Raw genomic sequence first — 26,584 nt, forward strand, 5'->3', positions numbered from 1 at the left:
TTCATTCTTCAAAATGGTGTTTTTCATAGCTTTTAAAAATTAAGAATTTTTTGATGTCCGGGGAAGAAAATTCCTGATGCCGGAGTCAGGGATTTTTGTGCCCAGGAGGTGAAATTTTTTTTTCCACCCAAATGTAAAAACGGACACCAGAATGAGATTCGGGGTTGAATTTGTTCCTTAAAAATGGTGTTTATCATAATTTTTAAAAATCAAGATTTTGTTGGGAAGAAAATTCCTGATGCCGGAGTAAGGGATTTTTGTGCCCAGGAGGTGAAATTTTTTTCCACCCAAATGTAAAAACGCACACTAGAATGAGATTCGGGGTTGAATTTCATTCTTCAAAATGGTGTTTTTCATAGCTTTTAAAAATTAAGAATTTTTTGGTGTCCGGGGAAGAAAATTCCTGATGCCGGAGTCAGGGATTTTTGTGCCCAGGAGGTGAAATTTTTTTTCCACCCAAATGTAAAAACGGACACCAGAATGAGATTCGGGGTTGAATTTGTTCCTTAAAAATGGTGTTTTTCATAGTTTATAAAAATCAAGATTTTTTTGGTGTCCGGGGAAGAAAATTCCTGATGCCAGGGTCAGGGATTTTTGTGCCCAGGAGGTGAATATTTTTTTTGACCCAAATGTAAAAACGGATGCCAGAATTAGATTTGGGGTTGAATTTCGTCCTTCAAAAAGGTGTTTTTCATAGTTTTTAAAAATCAAGATTTTTTTGGTGTACAGGGAAGATAATTCCTGATGCCGGAGTCAGGGATTTTTGGGCCCAGGAGGTGAATTTTTTTTTTTGACTCAAATGTAAAAACGGACACCCGAATAGATTCAGGGTTGAATTTTGTCCTTAAAAATGGTGTTTTTCATAATTTTTAAAAATCAAGATTTTGTTGGGAAGAAAATGACTGATGCCGGAGTCAGGGATTTTTGTGCCCAGGAGGTGAAATTATTTTTTCCACCCAAATGTAAAAACGCACACTAGAATGAGATTCGGGGTTGAATTTCATTCTTAAAAATGGTGTTTTTCATAGCTTTTAAAAATTAAGAATTTTTTGGTGTATGGGGAAGAAAATTCCTAATGCCGAAGGCAAGGCAAGGCAAGGCAAGGCAAATTTCAAATTTCAAATTTCAAATTTCAAATTTCAAATTTCAAATTTCAAATTTCAAATTTCAAATTTCAAATTTCAAATTTCAAATTTCAAATTATTTCAAATTATTTCAAATTTCAAATTTCAAATTTCAAATTATTTCAAATTTCAAATTTCAAATTTCTTTAATTTTATTTAATTTAATTTAAAATCCCTCAGTCCTGGCCAGACAATTCAAACAACCAGGTTTTTAAGTCCCGGCGATTTTTGTGCCCAGGAGGTTAAATTTTTTTTCAACCCAAATGTATAAATAGACACCAGAATGAGATTCGGGGTTGAATTTCGTCCTTCAAAATGGTGTTTTTCATAGATTTTAAATTCAAGATTTTTTTGGTGTGCGGGGAAGAAAATTCCTGATGCCGGAGTCAGGGATTTTTGTGCCCAGGAGGTGAATGTTTTTTTTTACTCAAATCCAAAAACGGACACCAGAATGAGATTCGGGGTTGAATTTCGTCCTTCAAAATGGTGTTTTTCATAGATTTTAAATTCACGATTTTTTTGGTGTCCGGGGAAGAAAATTCCTGATGCCGGAGTCAGGGACTTTTGTGCCCAGGAGGTGAAATTATTTTCCAACGAAATGTAAAAACGCACACCAGAATGAAATTCGATCTTGAATTTCATTCTTAAAAATGATGTTTTTCATAGCTTTTAAAAATCAAGAATTTTTTGGTGTCCGGGGAAGAAAATTCCTGATGCCGGAGTCAGGGATTTTTGTGCCCAGGAGGTGAAAAAAAATTTCTGACTCAAATCTAAAAACGGACACCAGAATGAGATTCGGGGTTGCTTTTTGTCCTTAAAAATGTCATTTTTCATAGCATTTAAAAATCAAGATTTTTTTGGTGTGCGGGGAAGAAAATTCCTGATCAGGGATTTTTGTGCCCAAGAGGTGAAATTTTTTTCCCACCCAAATGTAAAAACGGACACCAGAATGAGATTCGGGGTTGAATTTGTTCCTTAAAAATGGTGTTTTTCATAGTTTATAAAAATCAAGATATTTTTGGTGTCCGGGGAAGAAAATTCCTGATGCCAGGGTCAGAGATTTTTGTGCCCAGGAGGTGAATGTTTTTTTTTACTCAAATCCAAAAACGGACACCAGAATGAGATTCGGGGTTGAATTTCATCCTTCAAAATGGTGTTTTTCATAGATTTTAAATTCAAGATTTTTTTGGTGTCCGGGGAAGAAAATTCCTGATGCCGGAGTCAGGGACTTTTGTGCCCAGGAGGTGAAATTATTGTCCAATGAAATGTAAAAACGCACACCAGAATGAAATTCGGGCTTGAATTTCATTCTTAAAAATGATGTTTTTCATAGCTTTTAAAAATCAAGAATTTTTTGGTGTCCGGGGAAGAAAATTCCTGATGCCGGAGTCAGGGATTTTTGTGCCCAGGAGGTGAAATTTTTTTTCCACCCAAATGTAAAAACGGACACCAGAATGAGATTCGGGGTTGAATTTGTTCCTTAAAAATGGTGTTTTTCATAGTTTATAAAAATCAAGATATTTTTGGTGTCCGGGGAAGAAAATTCCTGATGCCAGGGTCAGGGATTTTTGTGCCGAGGAGGTGAATATTTTTTTTGACCCAAATGTAAAAACGGATGCCAGAATTAGATTTGGGGTTGAATTTCGTCCTTCAAAATGGTGTTTTTCATAGTTTTTAAAAATCAAGATTTTTTTGGTGTCCAGGGAAGAAAATTCCTGATGCCGGAGTCAGGGATTTTTGGGCCCAGGAGGTGAATTTTTTTTTGACTCAAATGTAAAAACGGACACCCGAATAGATTCAGGGTTGAATTTTGTCCTTAAAAATGGTGTTTTTCATAATTTTTAAAAATCAAGATTTTGTTGGGAAGAAAATGACTGATGCCGGAGTCAGGGATTTTTGTGCCCAGGAGGTGAAATTTTTTTTTTCCACCCAAATGTAAAAACGCACACCAGAATGAGATTCGGGGTTGAATTTCTTCCTTAAAAATGGTGTTTATCATAATTTTTAAAAATCAAGATTTTGTTGGGAAGAAAATTCCTGATGCCGGAGTAAGGGATTTTTGTGCCCAGGAGGTGAAATTTTTTTCCACCCAAATGTAAAAACGCACACTAGAATGAGATTCGGGGTTGAATTTCATTCTTCAAAATGGTGTTTTTCATAGCTTTTAAAAATTAAGAATTTTTTGGTGTCCGGGGAAGAAAATTCCTGATGCCGGAGTCAGGGATTTTTGTGCCCAGGAGGTGAAATTTTTTTTCCACCCAAATGTAAAAACCGACACCAGAATGAGATTCGGGGTTGAATTTGTTCCTTAAAAATGGTGTTTTTCATAGTTTATAAAAATCAAGATTTTTTTGGTGTCCGGGGAAGAAAATTCCTGATGCCAGGGTCAGGGATTTTTGTGCCCAGGAGGTGAATATTTTTTTTGACCCAAATGTAAAAACGGATGCCAGAATTAGATTTGGGGTTGAATTTCGTCCTTCAAAATGGTGTTTTTCATAGTTTTTAAAAATCAAGATTTTTTTGGTGTCCAGGGAAGATAATTCCTGATGCCGGAGTCAGGGATTTTTGGGCCCACGAGGTGAATTTTTTTTTTTGACTCAAATGTAAAAACGGACACCCGAATAGATTCAGGGTTGAATTTTGTCCTTAAAAATGGTGTTTTTCATAATTTTTAAAAATCAAGATTTTGTTGGGAAGAAAATGACTGATGCCGGAGTCAGGGATTTTTGTGCCCAGGAGGTGAAATTTTTTTTTCCACCCAAATGTAAAAACGCACACTAGAATGAGATTCGGGGTTGAATTTCATTCTTAAAAATGGTGTTTTTCATAGCTTTTAAAAATTAAGAATTTTTTGGTGTATGGGGAAGAAAATTCCTAAAGCCGAAGGCAAGGCAAGGCAAGGCAAGGCAAATTTCAAATTTCAAATTTCAAATTTCAAATTTCAAATTTCAAATTTCAAATTTCAAATTTCAAAGTTCAAATTTCAAATTTCAAATTATTTCAAATTATTTCAAATTTCAAATTTCAAATTTCAAATTATTTCAAATTATTTCAAATTTCAAATTTCAAATTATTTCAAATTTCAAATTTCAAATTTCAAATTTCAAATTTCTTTAATTTTATTTAATTTAATTTAAAATGTAAAAACGCACACTAGAATGAGATTCGGGGTTGAATTTCATTCTTAAAAATGGTGTTTTTCATAGCTTTTAAAAATGAAGATTTTTTTGGTGTCCGGGGAAGAAAATTCCTGATGCCAGAGTCACGGACTTTTGTGCCCAGGAGGTGAAATTATTTTCCAACGAAATGTAAAAACGTACACCAGAATGAAATTCGGGCTTGAATTTCATTCTTAAAAATGATGTTTTTCATAGCTTTTAAAAATCAAGAATTTTTTGGTGTCCGGGGAAGAAAATTCCTGATGCCGGAGTCAGGGATTTTTGTGCCCAGGAGGTGAAATTTTTTTTCCACCCAAATGTAAAAACAGACACCAGAATGAGATTCGGGGTTGAATTTGCTCCTTAAAAATGGTGTTTTTCATAGTTTATAAAAATCAAGATTTTTTTGGTGTCCGGGGAAGAAAATTCCTGATACCAGGGTCAGGGATTTTTGTGCCCAGGAGGTGAATATTTTTTTTGACCCAAATGTAAAAACGGATGCCAGAATTAGATTTGCGGTTGAATTTCATACTTCAAAATGGTGTTTTTCATAGTTTTTAAAAATCAAGATTTTTTTTGGTGTCCAGGGAGGATAATTCCTGATGCCGGAGTCAGGGATTTTTGGGCCCAGGAGGTGAATTTTTTTTTTTTGACTCAAATGTAAAAACAGACACCCGAATAGATTCAGGGTTGAATTTTGTCCTTAAAAATCTTGTTTTTCATAATTTTTAAAAATCAAGATTTTGTTGGGAAGAAAATGCCTGATGTCGGAGTCAGGGATTTTTGTGCCCAGGAGGTGAAATTTTTTTTTCCACCCAAATGTAAAAATGGATACCAGAATGAGATTCGGGGTTGAATTTCTTCCTTAAAAATGGTGTTTATCATAATTTTTAAAAATCAATATTTTGTTGTGAAGAAAATTCCTGATGCCGGAGTAAGGGATTTTTGTGCCCAGGAGGTTAAATTTTTTTCCACCCAAATGTAAAAACGCACACTAGAATGAGATTCGGGGTTGAATTTCATTCTTCAAAATGGTGTTTTTCATAGCTTTTAAAAATTAAGAATTTTTTGGTGTCCGGGGAAGAAAATTCCTAATGCCAAAGGCAAGGCAAGGCAAGGCAAAGCAAGGCAAGGCAAGGCAAATTTCAAATTTCAAATTTCAAATTTCAAATTTCAAATTTCAAATTTCAAATTTCAAATTTCAAATTTCAAATTTCAAATTACAAATTTCAAATTACAAATTTCAAATTATTTCAAATTATTTCAAATTATTTCAAATTATTTCAAATTATTTCAAATTATTTCAAATTATTTCAAATTATTTCAAATTATTTCAAATATCAAATTTCAAATTTCAAATTTCAAATTTTTTTAATTTTATTTAATTTAATTTAAAATCCCAAAGTCTAGGCCAGACAATTCAAAAAACCAGGTTTTTAAGTCCCGGCGATTTTTGTGCCCAGGAAGTGAAATTTTTTTTCAACCCAAATGTATAAATAGACACCAGAATGAGATTCGGGGTTGAATTTCGTCCTTCAAAATGGTGTTTTTCATAGATTTTTAATTCAAGATTTTTTTGGTGTGTGGGGAAGAAAATTCCTGATGCCGGAGTCAGGGACTTTTGTGCCCAGGAGGTGAAATTATTTTCCACCGAAATGTAAAAACGCACACCAGAATGAAATTCGGGCTTGAATTTCATTCTTAAAAATGATGTTTTTCATAGCTTTTAAAAATCAAGAATTTTTTGGTGTCCGGGGAAGAAAATTCCTGATGCCGGAGTCAGGGATTTTTGTGCCCAGGAGGTGAAATTTTTTTTTCCACCCAAATGTAAAAACGGACACCAGAATGAGATTCGGGGTTGAATTTCTTCCTTAAAAATGGTGTTTATCATAATTTTTAAAAATCAAGATTTTGTTGGGAAGAAAATTCCTGATGCCGGAGTAAGGGATTTTTGTGCCCAGGAGGTGAAATTTTTTTCCACCCAAATGTAAAAACGCACACTAGAATGAGATTGGGGGTTGAATTTCATTCTTCAAAATGGTGTTTTTCATAGCTTTTAAAAATTAAGAATTTTTTGGTGTCCAGGGAAGAAAACTCCTAATGCCGAAGGCAAGGCAAGGCAAGGCAAAGCAAGGCAAGGCAAGGCAAATTTCAAATTTCAAATTTCAAATTTCAAATTTCAAATTTCAAATTTCAAATTTCAAATTTCAAATTTCAAATTTCAAATTTCAAATTTCAAATTTCAAATTTCAAATTTCAAATTTCAAATTTCAAATTTCAAATTTCAAATTTCAAATTTCAAATTTCAAATTTCAAATTTCAAATTTCAAATTTCAAATTTCAAATTTCAAATTTCAAATTTCAAATTATTTCAAATTATTTCAAATTTCAAATTTCAAATTTCAAATTTCAAATTTCAAATTATTTCAAATTATTTCAAATTTCAAATTTCTTTAATTGTATTTAATTTAATTTAAAATCCCTCAGTCCTGGCCAGACAATTCAAACAACCAGGTTTTTAAGTCCCGGCGATTTTTGTGCCCAGGATGTTAAATTTTTTTCAACCAAAATGTATAAATAGACACCAGAATGAGATTCGGGGTTGAATTTCGTCCTTCAAAATGGTGTTTTTCATAGATTTTAAATTCAAGATTTTTTTGGTGTGCGGGGAAGAAAATTCCTGATGCCGGAGTCAGGGATTTTTGTGCCCAGGAGGTGAATGTTTTTTTTTACTCAAATCCAAAAACGGACACCAGAATGAGATTCGGGGTTGAATTTCGTCCTTCAAAATGGTGTTTTTCATAGATTTTAAATTCACGATTTTTTTGGTGTCCGGGGAAGAAAATTCCTGATGCCGGAGTCAGGGACTTTTGTGCCCAGGAGGTGAAATTATTTTCCAACGAAATGTAAAAACGCACACCAGAATGAAATTCGGGCTTGAATTTCATTCTTAAAAATGATGTTTTTCGTAGCTTTTAAAAATCAAGAATTTTTTGGTGTCCGGGGAAGAAAATTCCTGATGCCGGAGTCAGGGATTTTTGTGCCCAGGAGGTGAAAAAAAAATTCTGACTCAAATCTAAAAACGGACACCAGAATGAGATTCGGGGTTGCTTTTTGTCCTTAAAAATGTCATTTTTCATAGCATTTAAAAATCAAGATTTTTTTGGTGTGCGGGGAAGAAAATTCCTGATCAGGGATTTTTGTGCCCAAGAGGTGAAATTTTTTTCCCACCCAAATCTAAAAACGGACACCAGAATGAGATTCGGGGTTGAATTTCATTCTCAAAAATGGTGTTTTTCATTGCTTTTAAAAATCAAAATTTTTTTGGTGTCCGGGGAAGAAAATTCCTTATGCCAGGGTCAGGGATTTTTGTGCCCAGGAGGTGAAAAAATTTTTTCCACCCAAATCTATAAACGGACGCCGGAATGAGATTCGGGGTTGAATTTCCTGCTTAAAAATGGTGTTTTTCATAGCTTTTAAAAATCAAGATTTTTTTGGTGTCCGGGGAAGAAAATTCCTGATGCTGGAGTCAGGGACTTTTGTGCCCAGGAGGTGAAATTATTGTCCAATGAAATGTAAAAACGCACACCAGAATGAAATTCGGGCTTGAATTTCATTCTTAAAAATGATGTTTTTCATAGCTTTTAAAAATCAAGAATTTTTTGGTGTCCGGGGAAGAAAATTCCTGATGCCGGAGTCAGGGATTTTTGTGCCCAGGAGGTGAAATTTTTTTTCCACCCAAATGTAAAAACGGACACCAGAATGAGATTCGGGGTTGAATTTGTTCCTTAAAAATGGTGTTTTTCATAGTTTATAAAAATCAAGATATTTTTGGTGTCCGGGGAAGAAAATTCCTGATGCCAGGGTCAGAGATTTTTGTGCCCAGGAGGTGAATGTTTTTTTTTTACTCAAATCCAAAAACGGACACCAGAATGAGATTCGGGGTTGAATTTCGTCCTTCAAAATGGTGTTTTTCATAGATTTTAAATTCAAGATTTTTTTGGTGTCCGGGGAAGAAAATTCCTGATGCCGGAGTCAGGGACTTTTGTGCCCATGAGGTGAAATTATTTTCCAACGAAATGTAAAAACGCACACCAGAATGAAATTCGGGCTTGAATTTCATTCTTAAAAATGATGTTTTTCATAGCTTTTAAAAATCAAGAATTTTTTGGTGTCCGGGGAAGAAAATTCCTGATGCCAGAGTCAGGGATTTTTGTGCCCAGGAGGAGAAATTTTTTTTCCACCCAAATGTAAAAACGGACACCAGAATGAGATTCGGGGTTGAATTTGTTCCTTAAAAATGGTGTTTTTCATAGTTTATAAAAATCAAGATATTTTTGGTGTCCGGGGAAGAAAATTCCTGATGCCAGGGTCAGGGATTTTTGTGCCGAGGAGGTGAATATTTTTTTTGACCCAAATGTAAAAACGGATGCCAGAATTAGATTTGGGGTTGAATTTCGTCCTTCAAAATGGTGTTTTTCATAGTTTTTAAAAATCAAGATTTTTTTGGTGTCCAGGGAAGATAATTCCTGATGCCGGAGTCAGGGATTTTTGGGCCCAGGAGGTGAATTTTTTTTTTTTGACTCAAATGTAAAAACGGACACCTGAATAGATTCAGGGTTGAATTTTGTCCTTAAAAATGGTGTTTTTCATAATTTTTAAAAATCAAGATTTTGTTGGGAAGAAAATGACTGATGCCGGAGTCAGGGATTTTTGTGCCCAGGAGGTGAAATTTTTTTTTCCACCCAAATGTAAAAACGGACACCAGAATGAGATTCGGGGTTGAATTTGTTCCTTAAAAATGGTGTTTATCATAATTTTTAAAAATCAAGATTTTGTTGGGAAGAAAATTCCTGATGCCGGAGTAAGGGATTTTTGTGCCCAGGAGGTGAAATTTTTTTCCACCGAAATGTAAAAACGCACACTAGAATGAGATTCGGGGTTGAATTTCATTCTTCAAAATGGTGTTTTTCATAGCTTTTAAAAATTAAGAATTTTTAGGTGTATGGGGAAGAAAATTCCTAATGCTGAAGGCAAGGCAAGGCAAGGCAAGGCAAATTTCAAATTTCAAATTTCAAATTTCAAATTTCAAATTATTTCAAATTATTTCAAATTTCAAATTTCAAATTTCAAATTTCAAATTTCAAATTATTTCAAATTTCAAATTTCAAATTTCAAATTTCTTTAATTTTATTTAATTTAATTTAAAATCCCTCAGTCCTGGCCAGACAATTCAAAAAACCAGGTTTTTAAGTCCCGGCGATTTTTGTGCCCAGGAGGTTAAATTTTTTTTCAACCCAAATGTATAAATAGACACCAGAATGAGATTCGGGGTTGAATTTCGTCCTTCAAAATGGTGTTTTTCATAATTTTTAAAAATCAAGATTTTGTTGGGAAGAAAATGACTGATGCCGGAGTCAGGGATTTTTGTGCCCAGGAGGTGAAATTTTTTTTTCCACCCAAATGTAAAAACGCACACTAGAATGAGATTCGGGGTTGAATTTCATTCTTAAAAATGGTGTTTTTCATAGCTTTTAAAAATTAAGAATTTTTTGGTGTATGGGGAAGAAAATTCCTAATGCCGAAGGCAAGGCAAGGCAAGGCAAATTTCAAATTTCAAATTTCAAATTTCAAATTTCAAATTTCAAATTTCAAATTTCAAATTTCAAATTTCAAATTTCAAATTTCAAATTTCAAATTTCAAATTTCAAATTTCAAATTTCAAATTTCAAATTTCAAATTTCAAATTTCAAATTTCAAATTTCAAATTTCAAATTTCAAATTTCAAATTTCAAATTTCAAATTTCAAATTTCAAATTTCAAATTTCAAATTTCAAATTTCAAATTTCAAATTATTTCAAATTATTTCAAATTTCAAATTTCAAATTTCAAATTATTTCAAATTTCAAATTTCAAATTTCAAATTTCTTTAATTTTATTTAATTTAATTTAAAATCCCTCAGTCCTGGCCAGACAATTCAAACAACCAGGTTTTTAAGTCCCGGCGATTTTTGTGCCCAGGAGGTTAAATTTTTTTTCAACCCAAATGTATAAATAGACACCAGAATGAGATTCGGGGTTGAATTTCGTCCTTCAAAATGGTGTTTTTCATAGATTTTAAATTCAAGATTTTTTTGGTGTGCGGGGAAGAAAATTCCTGATGCCGGAGTCAGGGATTTTTGTGCCCAGGAGGTGAAATTTTTTTTCCACCCAAATGTAAAAACGGACACCAGAATGAGATTCGGGGTTGAATTTGTTCCTTAAAAATGGTGTTTTTCATAGTTTATAAAAATCAAGATATTTTTGGTGTCCGGGGAAGAAAATTCCTTATGCCAGGGTCAGGGATTTTTGTGCCCAGGAGGTGAAAAAATTTTTTCCACCCAAATCTATAAACGGACGCCGGAATGAGATTCGGGGTTGAATTTCCTGCTTAAAAATGGTGTTTTTCATAGCTTTTAAAAATCAAGATTTTTTTGGTGTCCGGGGAAGAAAATTCCTGATGCTGGAGTCAGGGACTTTTGTGCCCAGGAGGTGAAATTATTGTCCAATGAAATGTAAAAACGCACACCAGAATGAAATTCGGGCTTGAATTTCATTCTTAAAAATGATGTTTTTCATAGCTTTTAAAAATCAAGAATTTTTTGGTGTCCGGGGAAGAAAATTCCTGATGCCGGAGTCAGGGATTTTTGTGCCCAGGAGGTGAAATTTTTTTTCCACCCAAATGTAAAAACGGACACCAGAATGAGATTCGGGGTTGAATTTGTTCCTTAAAAATGGTGTTTTTCATAGTTTATAAAAATCAAGATATTTTTGGTGTCCGGGGAAGAAAATTCCTGATGCCAGGGTCAGAGATTTTTGTGCCCAGGAGGTGAATGTTTTTTTTTTACTCAAATCCAAAAACGGACACCAGAATGAGATTCGGGGTTGAATTTCGTCCTTCAAAATGGTGTTTTTCATAGATTTTAAATTCAAGATTTTTTTGGTGTCCGGGGAAGAAAATTCCTGATGCCGGAGTCAGGGACTTTTGTGCCCATGAGGTGAAATTATTTTCCAACGAAATGTAAAAACGCACACCAGAATGAAATTCGGGCTTGAATTTCATTCTTAAAAATGATGTTTTTCATAGCTTTTAAAAATCAAGAATTTTTTGGTGTCCGGGGAAGAAAATTCCTGATGCCAGAGTCAGGGATTTTTGTGCCCAGGAGGAGAAATTTTTTTTCCACCCAAATGTAAAAACGGACACCAGAATGAGATTCGGGGTTGAATTTGTTCCTTAAAAATGGTGTTTTTCATAGTTTATAAAAATCAAGATATTTTTGGTGTCCGGGGAAGAAAATTCCTGATGCCAGGGTCAGGGATTTTTGTGCCGAGGAGGTGAATATTTTTTTTGACCCAAATGTAAAAACGGATGCCAGAATTAGATTTGGGGTTGAATTTCGTCCTTCAAAATGGTGTTTTTCATAGTTTTTAAAAATCAAGATTTTTTTGGTGTCCAGGGAAGATAATTCCTGATGCCGGAGTCAGGGATTTTTGGGCCCAGGAGGTGAATTTTTTTTTTTTGACTCAAATGTAAAAACGGACACCTGAATAGATTCAGGGTTGAATTTTGTCCTTAAAAATGGTGTTTTTCATAATTTTTAAAAATCAAGATTTTGTTGGGAAGAAAATGACTGATGCCGGAGTCAGGGATTTTTGTGCCCAGGAGGTGAAATTTTTTTTTCCACCCAAATGTAAAAACGGACACCAGAATGAGATTCGGGGTTGAATTTGTTCCTTAAAAATGGTGTTTATCATAATTTTTAAAAATCAAGATTTTGTTGGGAAGAAAATTCCTGATGCCGGAGTAAGGGATTTTTGTGCCCAGGAGGTGAAATTTTTTTCCACCCAAATGTAAAAACGCACACTAGAATGAGATTCGGGGTTGAATTTCATTCTTCAAAATGGTGTTTTTCATAGCTTTTAAAAATTAAGAATTTTTAGGTGTATGGGGAAGAAAATTCCTAATGCTGAAGGCAAGGCAAGGCAAGGCAAGGCAAATTTCAAATTTCAAATTTCAAATTTCAAATTTCAAATTATTTCAAATTATTTCAAATTTCAAATTTCAAATTTCAAATTTCAAATTTCAAATTATTTCAAATTTCAAATTTCAAATTTCAAATTTCTTTAATTTTATTTAATTTAATTTAAAATCCCTCAGTCCTGGCCAGACAATTCAAAAAACCAGGTTTTTAAGTCCCGGCGATTTTTGTGCCCAGGAGGTTAAATTTTTTTTCAACCCAAATGTATAAATAGACACCAGAATGAGATTCGGGGTTGAATTTCGTCCTTCAAAATGGTGTTTTTCATAATTTTTAAAAATCAAGATTTTGTTGGGAAGAAAATGACTGATGCCGGAGTCAGGGATTTTTGTGCCCAGGAGGTGAAATTTTTTTTTCCACCCAAATGTAAAAACGCACACTAGAATGAGATTCGGGGTTGAATTTCATTCTTAAAAATGGTGTTTTTCATAGCTTTTAAAAATTAAGAATTTTTTGGTGTATGGGGAAGAAAATTCCTAATGCCGAAGGCAAGGCAAGGCAAGGCAAATTTCAAATTTCAAATTTCAAATTTCAAATTTCAAATTTCAAATTTCAAATTTCAAATTTCAAATTTCAAATTTCAAATTTCAAATTTCAAATTTCAAATTTCAAATTTCAAATTTCAAATTTCAAATTTCAAATTTCAAATTTCAAATTTCAAATTTCAAATTTCAAATTTCAAATTTCAAATTTCAAATTTCAAATTTCAAATTTCAAATTTCAAATTTCAAATTTCAAATTATTTCAAATTATTTCAAATTTCAAATTTCAAATTTCAAATTATTTCAAATTTCAAATTTCAAATTTCAAATTTCTTTAATTTTATTTAATTTAATTTAAAATCCCTCAGTCCTGGCCAGACAATTCAAACAACCAGGTTTTTAAGTCCCGGCGATTTTTGTGCCCAGGAGGTTAAATTTTTTTTCAACCCAAATGTATAAATAGACACCAGAATGAGATTCGGGGTTGAATTTCGTCCTTCAAAATGGTGTTTTTCATAGATTTTAAATTCAAGATTTTTTTGGTGTGCGGGGAAGAAAATTCCTGATGCCGGAGTCAGGGATTTTTGTGCCCAGGAGGTGAAATTTTTTTTCCACCCAAATGTAAAAACGGACACCAGAATGAGATTCGGGGTTGAATTTGTTCCTTAAAAATGGTGTTTTTGATAGTTTATAAAAATCAAGATATTTTTGGTGTCCGGGGAAGAAAATTCCTGATGCCAGGGTCAGGGATTTTTGTGCCGAGGAGGTGAATATTTTTTTTTGACCCAAATGTAAAAACGGATGCCAGAATTAGATTTGGGGTTGAATTTCGTCCTTCAAAATGGTGTTTTTCATAGTTTTTAAAAATCAAGATTTTTTTGGTGTCCAGGGAAGATAATTCCTGATGCCGGAGTCAGGGATTTTTGGGCCCAGGAGGTGAATTTTTTTTTTTTGACTCAAATGTAAAAACGGACACCCGAATAGATTCAGGGTTGAATTTTGTCCTTAAAAATGGTGTTTTTCATAATTTTTAAAAATCAAGATTTTGTTGGGAAGAAAATGACTGATGCCGGAGTCAGGGATTTTTGTGCCCAGGAGGTGAAATTTTTTTTTCCACCCAAATGTAAAAACGCACACTAGAATGAGATTCGGGGTTGAATTTCATTCTTAAAAATGGTGTTTTTCATAGCTTTTAAAAATTAAGAATTTTTTGGTGTATGGGGAAGAAAATTCCTGATGCCGGAGTCAGGGATTTTTGTGCCCAGGAGGTGAAATTTTTTTTTCCACCCAAATGTAAAAACGGACACCAGAATGAGATTCGGGGTTGAATTTGTTCCTTAAAAATGGTGTTTATCATAATTTTTAAAAATCAAGATTTTGTTGGGAAGAAAATTCCTGATGCCGGAGTAAGGGATTTTTGTGCCCAGGAGGTGAAATTTTTTTCCACCCAAATGTAAAAACGCACACTAGAATGAGATTCGGGGTTGAATTTCATTCTTCAAAATGGTGTTTTTCATAGCTTTTAAAAATTAAGAATTTTTTGGTGTCCGGGGAAGAAAATTCCTGATTCCAGGGTCAGGGATTTTTGTGCCCAGGAGGTGAAATTACTTTCCACCCAAATGTAAAAACGCACACCAGAATGAAATTCGGGCTTGAATTTCATTCTTAAAAATGATGTTTTTCATAGCTTTTAAAAATCAAGATTTTTTTGGTGTCCGGGGAAGAAAATTCCTGATGCCGGAGTCAGGGATTTTTGTGCCCAGGAGGTGAAATTTTTTCCCCACCCAAATGTAAAAACGGACACCAGAATGAGATTCGGGGTTGAATTTCTTCCTTAAAAATGGTGTTTATCATAATTATTAAAAATCAAGATTTTGTTGGGAATAAAATTCCTGATGCCGGAGTCAGGGATTTTTGTGCCCAGGAGGTGAAATTTTTTTCCACCCAAATGTAAAAACGCACACTAGAATGAGATTCGGGGTTGAATTTCATTCTTAAAAATGGTGTTTTTCATAGCTTTTAAAAATTAAGAATTTTTTGGTGTATGGGGAAGAAAATTCCTAATGCCGAAGGCAAGGCAAGGCAAGGCAAAGCAAGGCAAGGCAAGGCAAATTTCAAATTTCAAATTTCAAATTTCAAATTTCAAATTTCAAATTTCAAATTTCAAATTTCAAATTTCAAATTTCAAATTTCAAATTTCAAATTTCAAATTTCAAATTTCAAATTTCAAATTTCAAATTTCAAATTTCAAATTTCAAATTTCAAATTTCAAATTATTTCAAATTTCAAATTTCAAATTTCAAATTTCTTTAATTTTATTTAATTTAATTTAAAATCCCTCAGTCCTGGACAGACAATTCAAACAACCAGGTTTTTAAGTCCCGGCGATTTTTGTGCCCAGGAGGTTAAATTTTTTTTCAACCCAAATGTATAAATAGACCCCAGAATGAGATTCGGGGTTGAATTTCGTCCTTCAAAATGGTGTTTTTCATAGATTTTAAATTCAAGATTTTTTTGGTGTGCGGGGAAGAAAATTCCTGATGCCGGAGTAAGGGATTTTTGTGCCCAGGAGGTGAATGTTTTTTTTTACTCAAATCCAAAAACGGACACCAGAATGAGATTCGGGGTTGAATTTCGTCCTTCAAAATGGTGTTTTTCATAGATTTTAAATTCAAGATTTTTTTGGTGTCCGGGGACGAAAATTCCTGATGCCGGAGTCAGGGATTTTTGTGCCCAGGAGGTGAAATTTTTTTTCCACCCAAATGTAAAAACGGACACCAGAATGAGATTCGGGGTTGAATTTGTTCCTTAAAAATGGTGTTTTTCATAGTTTATAAAAATCAAGATTTTTTTGGTGTCCGGGGAAGAAAATTCCTGATGCCAGGGTCAGGGATTTTTGTGCCCAGGAGGTGAATATTTTTTTTGACCCAAATGTAAAAACGGATGCCAGAATTAGATTTGGGGTTGAATTTCGTCCTTCAAAATGGTGTTTTTCATAGTTTTTAAAAATCAAGATTTTTTTGGTGTCCAGGGAAGATAATTCCTAATGCCGGAGTCAGGGATTTTTGGGCCCAGGAGGTGAATTTTTTTTTTTGACTCAAATGTAAAAACGGACACCCGAATAGATTCAGGGTTGAATTTTGTCCTTAAAAATGGTGTTTATCATTATTTTTAAAAATCAAGATTTTGTTGGGAAGAAAATTCCTGATGCCGGAGTAAGAGATTTTTGTGAACAGGAGGTGAAATTTTTTTCCACCCAAATGTAAAAACGCACACTAGAATGAGATTCGGGGTTGAATTTCATTCTTCAAAATGGTGTTTTTCATAGCTTTTGAAAATTAAGAATTTTTTGGTGTCCGGGGAAGAAAATTCCTAATACCGAAGGCAAGGCAAGGCAAGGCAAAGCAAGGCAAGGCAAGGCAAATTTCAAATTTCAAATTTCAAATTTCCAATTTCAAATTTCAAATTTCAAATTTCAAATTTCAAATTATTTCAAATTATTTCAAATATCAAATTTCAAATTTCAAATTTCAAATTTCAAATTTCAAATTTCTTTAATTTTATTTAATTTAATTTAAAATCCCAAAGTCCAGGCCAGACAATTCAAAAAACCAGGTTTTTAAGTCCCGGTGATTTTTGTGCCCAGGAGGTGAAATTTTTTTTCCACCCAAATGTATAAATAGACACCAGAATGAGATTCGGGGTTGAATTTCGTCGTTCAAAATGGTGTTTTTCATAGATTTTAAATTCAAGATTTTTTTGGTGTGCGGGGAAGAAAATTCCTGATGCCGGAGTCAGGGACTTTTGTGCCCAGGAGTTGAAATTTTTTTCCACCCAAATGTAAAAACGCACACCAGAATGAAATTCGGGCTTGAATTTCATTCTTAAAAATGATGTTTTTCATAGCTTTTAAAAATCAAGAATTTTTTGGTGTCCGGGGAAGAAAATTCCTGATGCCGGAGTCAGGGATTTTTGTGCCCAGGAGGTGAAATTTTTTTTCCCACCCAAATATAAAAACGGACACCAGAATGAGATTCGGGGTTGAATTTGTTCCTTAAAAATGGTGTTTTTCATAGTTTATAAAAATCAAGATATTTTTGGTGTCCGGGGAAGAAAATTCCTGATGCCAGGGTCAGGGATTTTTGTGCCGAGGAGGTGAATATTTTTTTTGACCCAAATGTAAAAACGGATGCCAGAATTAGATTTGGGGTTGAATTTCGTCCTTCAAAATGGTGTTTTTCATAGTTTTTAAAAATCAAGATTTTTTTGGTGTCCAGGGAAGATAATTCCTGATGCCGGAGTCAGGGATTTTTGGGCCCAGGAGGTGAATTTTTTTTTTGACTCAAATGTAAAAACGGACACCCGAATAGATTCAGGGTTGAATTTTGTCCTTACAAATGGTGTTTTTCATAATTTTTAAAAATCAAGATTTTGTTGTGAAGAAAATGACTGATGCCGGAGTCAGGGATTTTTGTGCCCAGGAGGTGAAATTTTTTTTTCCACCCAAATGTAAAAACGGACACCAGAATGAGATTCGAGGTTGAATTTGTTCCTTAAAAATGGTGTTTATCATAATTTTTAAAAATCAAGATTTTGTTGGGAAGAAAATTCCTGATGCCGGAGTAAGGGATTTTTGTGCCCAGGAGGTGAAATTTTTTTCCACCGAAATGTAAAAACGCACACTAGAATGAGATTCGGGGTTGAATTTCATTCTTCAAAATGGTGTTTTTCATAGCTTTTAAAAATTAAGAATTTTTTGGTGTATGGGGAAGAAAATTCCTAATGCTGAAGGCAAGGCAAGGCAAGGCAAGGCAAATTTCAAATTTCAAATTTCAAATTTCAAATATCAAATTTCAAATTATTTCAAATTATTTCAAATTTCAAATTTCAAATTTCAAATTTCAAATTATTTCAAATTTCAAATTTCAAATTTCAAATTTCTTTAATTTTATTTAATTTAATTTAAAATCCCTCAGTCCTGGCCAGACAATTCAAACAACCAGGTTTTTAAGTCCCGGCGATTTTTGTGCCCAGGAGGTTAAATTTTTTTTCAACCCAAATGTATAAATAGACACCAGAATGAGATTCGGGGTTGAATTTCGTCCTTCAAAATGGTGTTTTTCATAATTTTTAAAAATCAAGATTTTGTTGGGAAGAAAATGACTGATGCCGGAGTCAGGGATTTTTGTGCCCAGGAGGTGAAATTTTTTTTCCCACCCAAATGTAAAAATGCACACTAGAATGAGATTCGGGGTTGAATTTCATTCTTAAAAATGGTGTTTTTCATAGCTTTTAAAAATTAAGAATTTTTTGGTGTATGGGGAAGAAAATTCCTAATGCCGAAGGCAAGGCAAGGCAAGGCAAGGCAAATTTCAAATTTCAAATTTCAAATTTCAAATTTCAAATTTCAAATTTCAAATTTCAAATTTCAAATTTCAAATTTCAAATTTCAAATTTCAAATTTCAAATTATTTCAAATTATTTCAAATTTCAAATTTCAAATTTCAAATTATTTCAAATTTCAAATTTCAAATTTCAAATTTCTTTAATTTTATTTAATTTAATTTAAAATCCCTCAGTCCTGGCCAGACAATTCAAACAACCAGGTTTTTAAGTCCCGGCGATTTTTGTGCCCAGGAGGTTAAATTTTTTTTCAACCCAAATGTATAAATAGACACCAGAATGAGATTCGGGGTTGAATTTCGTCCTTCAAAATGGTGTTTTTCATAGATTTTAAATTCAAGATTTTTTTGGTGTGCGGGGAAGAAAATTCCTGATGCCGGAGTCAGGGATTTTTGTGCCCAGGAGGTGAATGTTTTTTTTTACTCAAATCCAAAAACGGACACCAGAATGAGATTCGGGGTTGAATTTCGTCCTTCAAAATGGTGTTTTTCATAGATTTTAAATTCAAGATTTTTTTGGTGTCCGGGGAAGAAAATTCCTGATGCCGGAGTCAGGGACTTTTGTGCCCAGGAGGTGAAATTATTTTCCAACGAAATGTAAAAACGCACACAAGAATTAAATTCGGGCTTGAATTTCATTCTTAAAAATGATGTTTTTCATAGCTTTTAAAAATCAAGAATTTTTTGGTGTCCGGGGAAGAAAATTCCTGATGCCGGAGTCAGGGATTTTTGTGCCCAGGAGGTGAAATTTTTTTTCCACCCAAATGTAAAAACGGACACCAGAATGAGATTCGGGGTTGAATTTGTTCCTTAAAAATGGTGTTTTTCATAGTTTATAAAAATCAAGATTTTTTTGGTGTCCGGGGAAGAAAATTCCTGATGCCAGGGTCAGGGATTTTTGTGCCCAGGAGGTGAATATTTTTTTTGACCCAAATGTAAAAACGGATGCCAGAATTAGATTTGGGGTTGAATTTCGTCCTTCAAAATGGTGTTTTTCATAGTTTTTAAAAATCAAGATTTTTTTGGTGTCCAGGGAAGATAATTCCTAATGCCGGAGTCAGGGATTTTTGGGCCCAGGAGGTGAATTTTTTTTTTTTACTCAAATGTAAAAACGGACACCCGAATAGATTCAGGGTTGAATTTTGTCCTTAAAAATGGTGTTTATCATTATTTTTAAAAATCAAGATTTTGTTGGGAAGAAAATTCCTGATGCCGGAGTAAGAGATTTTTGTGAACAGGAGGTGAAATTTTTTTCCACCCAAATGTAAAAACGCACACTAGAATGAGATTCGGGGTTGAATTTCATTCTTCAAAATGGTGTTTTTCATAGCTTTTGAAAATTAAGAATTTTTTGGTGTCCGGGGAAGAAAATTCCTAATACCGAAGGCAAGGCAAGGCAAGGCAAAGCAAGGCAAGGCAAGGCAAATTTCAAATTTCAAATTTCAAATTTCAAATTTCAAATTTCAAATTTCAAATTTCAAATTTCAAATTTCAAATTATTTCAAATTATTTCAAATATCAAATTTCAAATTTCAAATTTCAAATTTCAAATTTCAAATTTCTTTAATTTTATTTAATTTAATTTAAAATCCCAAAGTCCAGGCCAGACAATTCAAAAAACCAGGTTTTTAAGTCCCGGTGATTTTTGTGCCCAGGAGGTGAAATTTTTTTTCCACCCAAATGTATAAATAGACACCAGAATGAGATTCGGGGTTGAATTTCGTCGTTCAAAATGGTGTTTTTCATAGATTTTAAATTCAAGATTTTTTTGGTGTGCGGGGAAGAAAATTCCTGATGCCGGAGTCAGGGACTTTTGTGCCCAGGAGTTGAAATTTTTTTCCACCCAAATGTAAAAACGCACACCAGAATGAAATTCGGGCTTGAATTTCATTCTTAAAAATGATGTTTTTCATAGCTTTTAAAAATGAAGAATTTTTTGGTGTCCGGGGAAGAAAATTCCTGATGCCGGAGTCAGGGATTTTTGTGCCCAGGAGGTGAAATTTTTTTTCCCACCCAAATATAAAAACGGACACCAGAATGAGATTCGGGGTTGAATTTGTTCCTTAAAAATGGTGTTTTTCATAGTTTATAAAAATCAAGATATTTTTGGTGTCCGGGGAAGAAAATTCCTGATGCCAGGGTCAGGGATTTTTGTGCCGAGGAGGTGAATATTTTTTTTGACCCAAATGTAAAAACGGATGCCAGAATTAGATTTGGGGTTGAATTTCGTCCTTCAAAATGGTGTTTTTCATAGTTTTTAAAAATCAAGATTTTTTTGGTGTCCAGGGAAGATAATTCCTGATGCCGGAGTCAGGGATTTTTGGGCCCAGGAGGTGAATTTTTTTTTTGACTCAAATGTAAAAACGGACACCCGAATAGATTCAGGGTTGAATTTTGTCCTTACAAATGGTGTTTTTCATAATTTTTAAAAATCAAGATTTTGTTGTGAAGAAAATGACTGATGCCGGAGTCAGGGATTTTTGTGCCCAGGAGGTGAAATTTTTTTTTCCACCCAAATGTAAAAACGGACACCAGAATGAGATTCGGGGTTGAATTTGTTCCTTAAAAATGGTGTTTATCATAATTTTTAAAAATCAAGATTTTGTTGGGAAGAAAATTCCTGATGCCGGAGTCAGGGATTTTTGTGCCCAGGAGGTGAAATTTTTTTTCCCACCCAAATGTAAAAACGCACACTAGAATGAGATTCGGGGTTGAATTTCATTCTTAAAAATGGTGTTTTTCATAGCTTTTAAAAATTAAGAATTTTTTGGTGTATGGGGAAGAAAATTCCTAATGCCGAAGGCAAGGCAAGGCAAGGCAAGGCAAATTTCAAATTTCAAATTTCAAATTTCAAATTTCAAATTTCAAATTTCAAATTTCAAATTTCAAATTTCAAATTTCAAATTTCAAATTTCAAATTTCAAATTTCAAATTTCAAATTTCAAATTTCAAATTTCAAATTTCAAATTTCAAATTTCAAATTATTTCAAATTATTTCAAATTTCAAATTTCAAATTTCAAATTATTTCAAATTTCAAATTTCAAATTTCAAATTTCTTTAATTTTATTTAATTTAATTTAAAATCCCTCAGTCCTGGCCAGACAATTCAAACAACCAGGTTTTTAAGTCCCGGCGATTTTTGTGCCCAGGAGGTTAAATTTTTTTTCAACCCAAATGTATAAATAGACACCAGAATGAGATTCGGGGTTGAATTTCGTCCTTCAAAATGGTGTTTTTCATAATTTTTAAAAATCAAGATTTTGTTGGGAAGAAAATGACTGATGCCGGAGTCAGGGATTTTTGTGCCCAGGAGGTGAAATTTTTTTTCCCACCCAAATGTAAAAACGCACACTAGAATGAGATTCGGGGTTGAATTTCATTCTTAAAAATGGTGTTTTTCATAGCTTTTAAAAATTAAGAATTTTTTGGTGTATGGGGAAGAAAATTCCTAATGCCGAAGGCAAGGCAAGGCAAGGCAAGGCAAATTTCAAATTTCAAATTTCAAATTTCAAATTTCAAATTTCAAATTTCAAATTTCAAATTTCAAATTTCAAATTTCAAATTTCAAATTTCAAATTTCAAATTTCAAATTTCAAATTTCAAATTTCAAATTTCAAATTTCAAATTTCAAATTTCAAATTTCAAATTTCAAATTTCAAATTTCAAATTTCAAATTATTTCAAATTATTTCAAATTTCAAATTTCAAATTATTTCAAATTTCAAATTTCAAATTTCAAATTTCTTTAATTTTATTTAATTTAATTTAAAATCCCTCAGTCCTGGCCAGACAATTCAAACAACCAGGTTTTTAAGTCCCGGCGATTTTTGTGCCCAGGAGGTTAAATTTTTTTTCAACCCAAATGTATAAATAGACACCAGAATGAGATTCGGGGTTGAATTTCGTCCTTCAAAATGGTGTTTTTCATAGATTTTAAATTCAAGATTTTTTTGGTGTGCGGGGAAGAAAATTCCTGATGCCGGAGTCAGGGATTTTTGTGCCCAGGAGGTGAATGTTTTTTTTTACTCAAATCCAAAAACGGACACCAGAATGAGATTCGGGGTTGAATTTCGTCCTTCAAACTGGTGTTTTTCATAGATTTTAAATTCAAGATTTTTTTGGTGTCCGGGGAAGAAAATTCCTGATGCCGGAGTCAGGGACTTTTGTGCCCAGGAGGTGAAATTATTTTCCAACGAAATGTAAAAACGCACACCAGAATTAAATTCGGGCTTGAATTTCATTCTTAAAAATGATGTTTTTCATAGCTTTTAAAAATCAAGAATTTTTTGGTGTCCGGGGAAGAAAATTCCTGATGCCGGAGTCAGGGATTTTTGTGCCCAGGAGGTGAAATTTTTTTTCCACCCAAATGTAAAAACGGACACCAGAATGAGATTCGGGGTTGAATTTGTTCCTTAAAAATGGTGTTTTTCATAGTTTATAAAAATCAAGATATTTTTGGTGTCCGGGGAAGAAAATTCCTGATGCCAGGGTCAGGGATTTTTGTGCCGAGGAGGTGAATATTTTTTTTTGACCCAAATGTAAAAACGGATGCCAGAATTAGATTTGGGGTTGAATTTCGTCCTTCAAAATGGTGTTTTTCATAGTTTTTAAAAATCAAGATTTTTTTGGTGTCCAGGGAAGATAATTCCTGATGCCGGAGTCAGGGATTTTTGGGCCCAGGAGGTGAATATTTTTTTTTGACTCAAATGTAAAAACGGACACCCGAATAGATTCAGGGTTGAATTTTGTCCTTAAAAATGGTGTTTATCATAATTTTTAAAAATCAAGATTTTGTTGGGAAGAAAATTCCTGATGCCGGAGTAAGGGATTTTTGTGCCCAGGAGGTGAAATTTTTTTCCACCGAAATGTAAAAACGCACACTAGAATGAGATTCGGGGTTGAATTTCATTCTTCAAAATGGTGTTTTTCATAGCTTTTAAAAATTAAGAATTTTTTGGTGTCCGGGGAAGAAAATTCCTGATTCCAGGGTCAGGGATTTTTGTGCCCAGGAGGTGAAATTACTTTCCACCCAAATGTAAAAACGCACACCAGAATGAAATTCGGGCTTGAATTTCATTCTTAAAAATGATGTTTTTCATAGCTTTTAAAAATCAAGAATTTTTTGGTGTCCGGGGAAGAAAATTCCTGATGCCGGAGTCAGGGATTTTTGTGCCCAGGAGGTGAAATTTTTTCCCCACCCAAATGTAAAAACGGACACCAGAATGAAATTCGGGGTTGAATTTCTTCCTTAAAAATGGTGTTTATCATAATTATTAAAAATCAAGATTTTGTTGGGAATAAAATTCCTGATGCCGGAGTCAGGGATTTTTGTGCCCAGGAGGTAAAATTTTTTTCCACCAAAATGTAAAAACGCACACTAGAATGAGATTCGGGGTTGAATTTCATTCTTAAAAATGGTGTTTTTCATAGCTTTTAAAAATTAAGAATTTTTTGGTGTATGGGGAAGAAAATTCCTAATGCCTAAGGCAAGGCAAGGCAAGGCAAAGCAAGGCAAGGCAAGGCAAGGCAAATTTCAAATTTCAAATTTCAAATTTCAAATTTCAAATTTCAAATTTCAAATTTCAAATTTCAAATTTCAAATTTCAAATTTCAAATTTCAAATTTCAAATTTCAAATTTCAAATTTCAAATTTCAAATTTCAAATTTCAAATTTCAAATTCAAATTATTTCAAATTTCAAATTTCAAATTTCAAATTTCTTTAATTGTATTTAATTTAATTTAAAATCCCTCAGTCCTGGCCAGACAATTCAAACAACCAGGTTTTTAAGTCCCGGCGATTTTTGTGCCCAGGATGTTAAATTTTTTTTCAACCCAAATGTATAAATAGACACCAGAATGAGATTCGGGGTTGAATTTCGTCCTTCAAAATGGTGTTTTTAATAGATTTTAAATTCAAGATTTTTTTGGTGTGCGGGGAAGAAAATTCCTGATGCCGGAGTCAGGGATTTTTGTGCCCAGGAGGTGAATGTTTTTTTTTACTCAAATCCAAAAACGGACACCACAATGAGATTCAGGGTTGAATTTCGTCCTTCAAAATGGTGTTTTTCATAGATTTTAAATTCAAGATTTTTTTGGTGTCCGGGGAAGAAAATTCCTGATGCCGGAGTCAGGGACTTTTGTGCCCAGGAGGTGAAATTATTTTCCAACGAAATGTAAAAACGCACACCAGAATGAAATTCGGGCTTCAATTTCATTCTTAAAAATGATGTTTTTCATAGCTTTTAAAAATCAAGAATTTTTTGGTGTCCGGGGAAGAAAATTCCTGATGCCGGAGTCAGGGATTTTTGTGCCCAGGAGGTGAAATTTTTTTTCCACCCAAATGTAAAAACGGACACCAGAATGAGATTCGGGGTTGAATTTGTTCCTTAAAAATGGTGTTTTTCATAGTTTATAAAAATCAAGATATTTTTGGTGTCCGGGGAAGAAAATTCCTGATGCCAGGGTCAGGGATTTTTGTGCCGAGGAGGTGAATATTTTTTTTGACCCAAATGTAAAAACGGATGCCAGAATTAGATTTGGGGTTGAATTTCGTCCTTCAAAATAGTGTTTTTCATAGTTTTTAAAAATCAAGATTTTTTTGGTGTCCAGGGAAGATAATTCCTGATGCCGGAGTCAGGGATTTTTGGGCCCAGGAGGTGAATTATTTTTTTTTGACTCAAATGTAAAAACGGACACCCGAATAGATTCAGGGTTGAATTTTGTCCTTAAAAATGGTGTTTTTCATAATTTTTAAAAATCAAGATTTTGTTGGGAAGAAAATGACTGATGCCGGAGTCAGGGATTTTTGTGCCCAGGAGGTGAAATTTTTTTTTCCACCCAAATGTAAAAACGGATACCAGAATGAGATTCGGGGTTGAATTTGTTCCTTAAAAATGGTGTTTATCATAATTTTTAAAAATCAAGATTTTGTTGGGAAGAAAATTCCTGATGCCGGAGTCAGGGATTTTTGTGCCCAGGAGGTGAAATTTTTTTTTCCACCCAAATGTAAAAACGGACACCAGAATGAGATTCGGGGTTGAATTTGTTCCTTAAAAATGGTGTTTATCATAATTTTTAAAAATCAAGATTTTGTTGGGAAGAAAATTCCTGATGCCGGAGTAAGGGATTTTTGTGCCCAGGAGGTGAAATTTTTTTCCACCCAAATGTAAAAACGCACACTAGAATGAGATTCGGGGTTGAATTTCATTCTTCAAAATGGTGTTTTTCATAGCTTTTAAAAATTAGGAATTTTTTGGTGTCCGGGGAAGAAAATTCCTGTTGCCGGAGTCAGGGATTTTTGTGCCCAGGAGGTGAAATTTTTTTTCCACCCAAATGTAAAAACGGACACCAGAATGAGATTTGGGGTTGAATTTGTTCCTTAAAAATGGTGTTTTTCATAGTTTATAAAAATCAAGATTTTTTTGGTGTCCGGGGAAGATAATTCCTGATGCCGGAGTCAGGGATTTTTGGGCCCAGGAGGTGAATTTTTTTTTTGACTCAAATGTAAAAACGGACACCCGAATAGATTCAGGGTTGAATTTTGTCCTTAAAAATGGTGTTTTTCATAATTTTTAAAAATCAAGATTTTGTTGGGAAGAAAATGACTGATGCCGGAGTCAGGGATTTTTGTGCCCAGGAGGTGAAATTTTTTTTTCCACCCAAATGTAAAAGCGCACACTAGAATGAGATTCGGGGTTGAATTTCATTCTTAAAAATGGTGTTTTTCATAGCTTTTAAAAATTAAGAATTTTTTGGTGTATGGGGAAGAAAATTCCTAATGCCGAAGGCAAGGCAAGGCAAGGCAAGGCAAATTTCAAATTTAAAATTTCAAATTTCAAATTTCAAATTTCAAATTTGAACCCCAAATCTAATTCTGGCATCCGTTTTTACATTTGGGTCAAAAAAAATATTCACCTCCTGGGCACAAAAATCCCTGACCCTGGCATCAGGAATTTTCTTCCCCGGACACCAAAAAAATCTTGATATTATAAACTATGAAAAACACCATTTTTAAGGAACAAATTCAACCCCAAATCTCATTCTGGTGTCCGTTTTTACATTTGAGTGGAAAAAAAATTTCACCTCCTGGGCACAAAAATCCCTGACTCCGGCATCAGGAATTTTCTTCCCCGGACACCAAAAAATTCTTAATTTTTAAAAGCTATGAAAAACACCATTTTGAAGAATGAAATTCAACCCCGAATCTCATTCTAGTGTGCGTTTTTACATTTGGGTGGAAAAAAATTTCACCTCCTGGGCACAAAAATCCCTTACTCCGGCATCAGGAATTTTCTTCCCAACAAAATCTTGATTTTTAAAAATTATGATAAACACCATTT

Source organism: Vipera ursinii, assembly GCF_947247035.1.
Source record: "Vipera ursinii genome assembly, chromosome: 2".
Lineage (NCBI taxonomy): Eukaryota > Metazoa > Chordata > Lepidosauria > Squamata > Viperidae > Vipera > Vipera ursinii.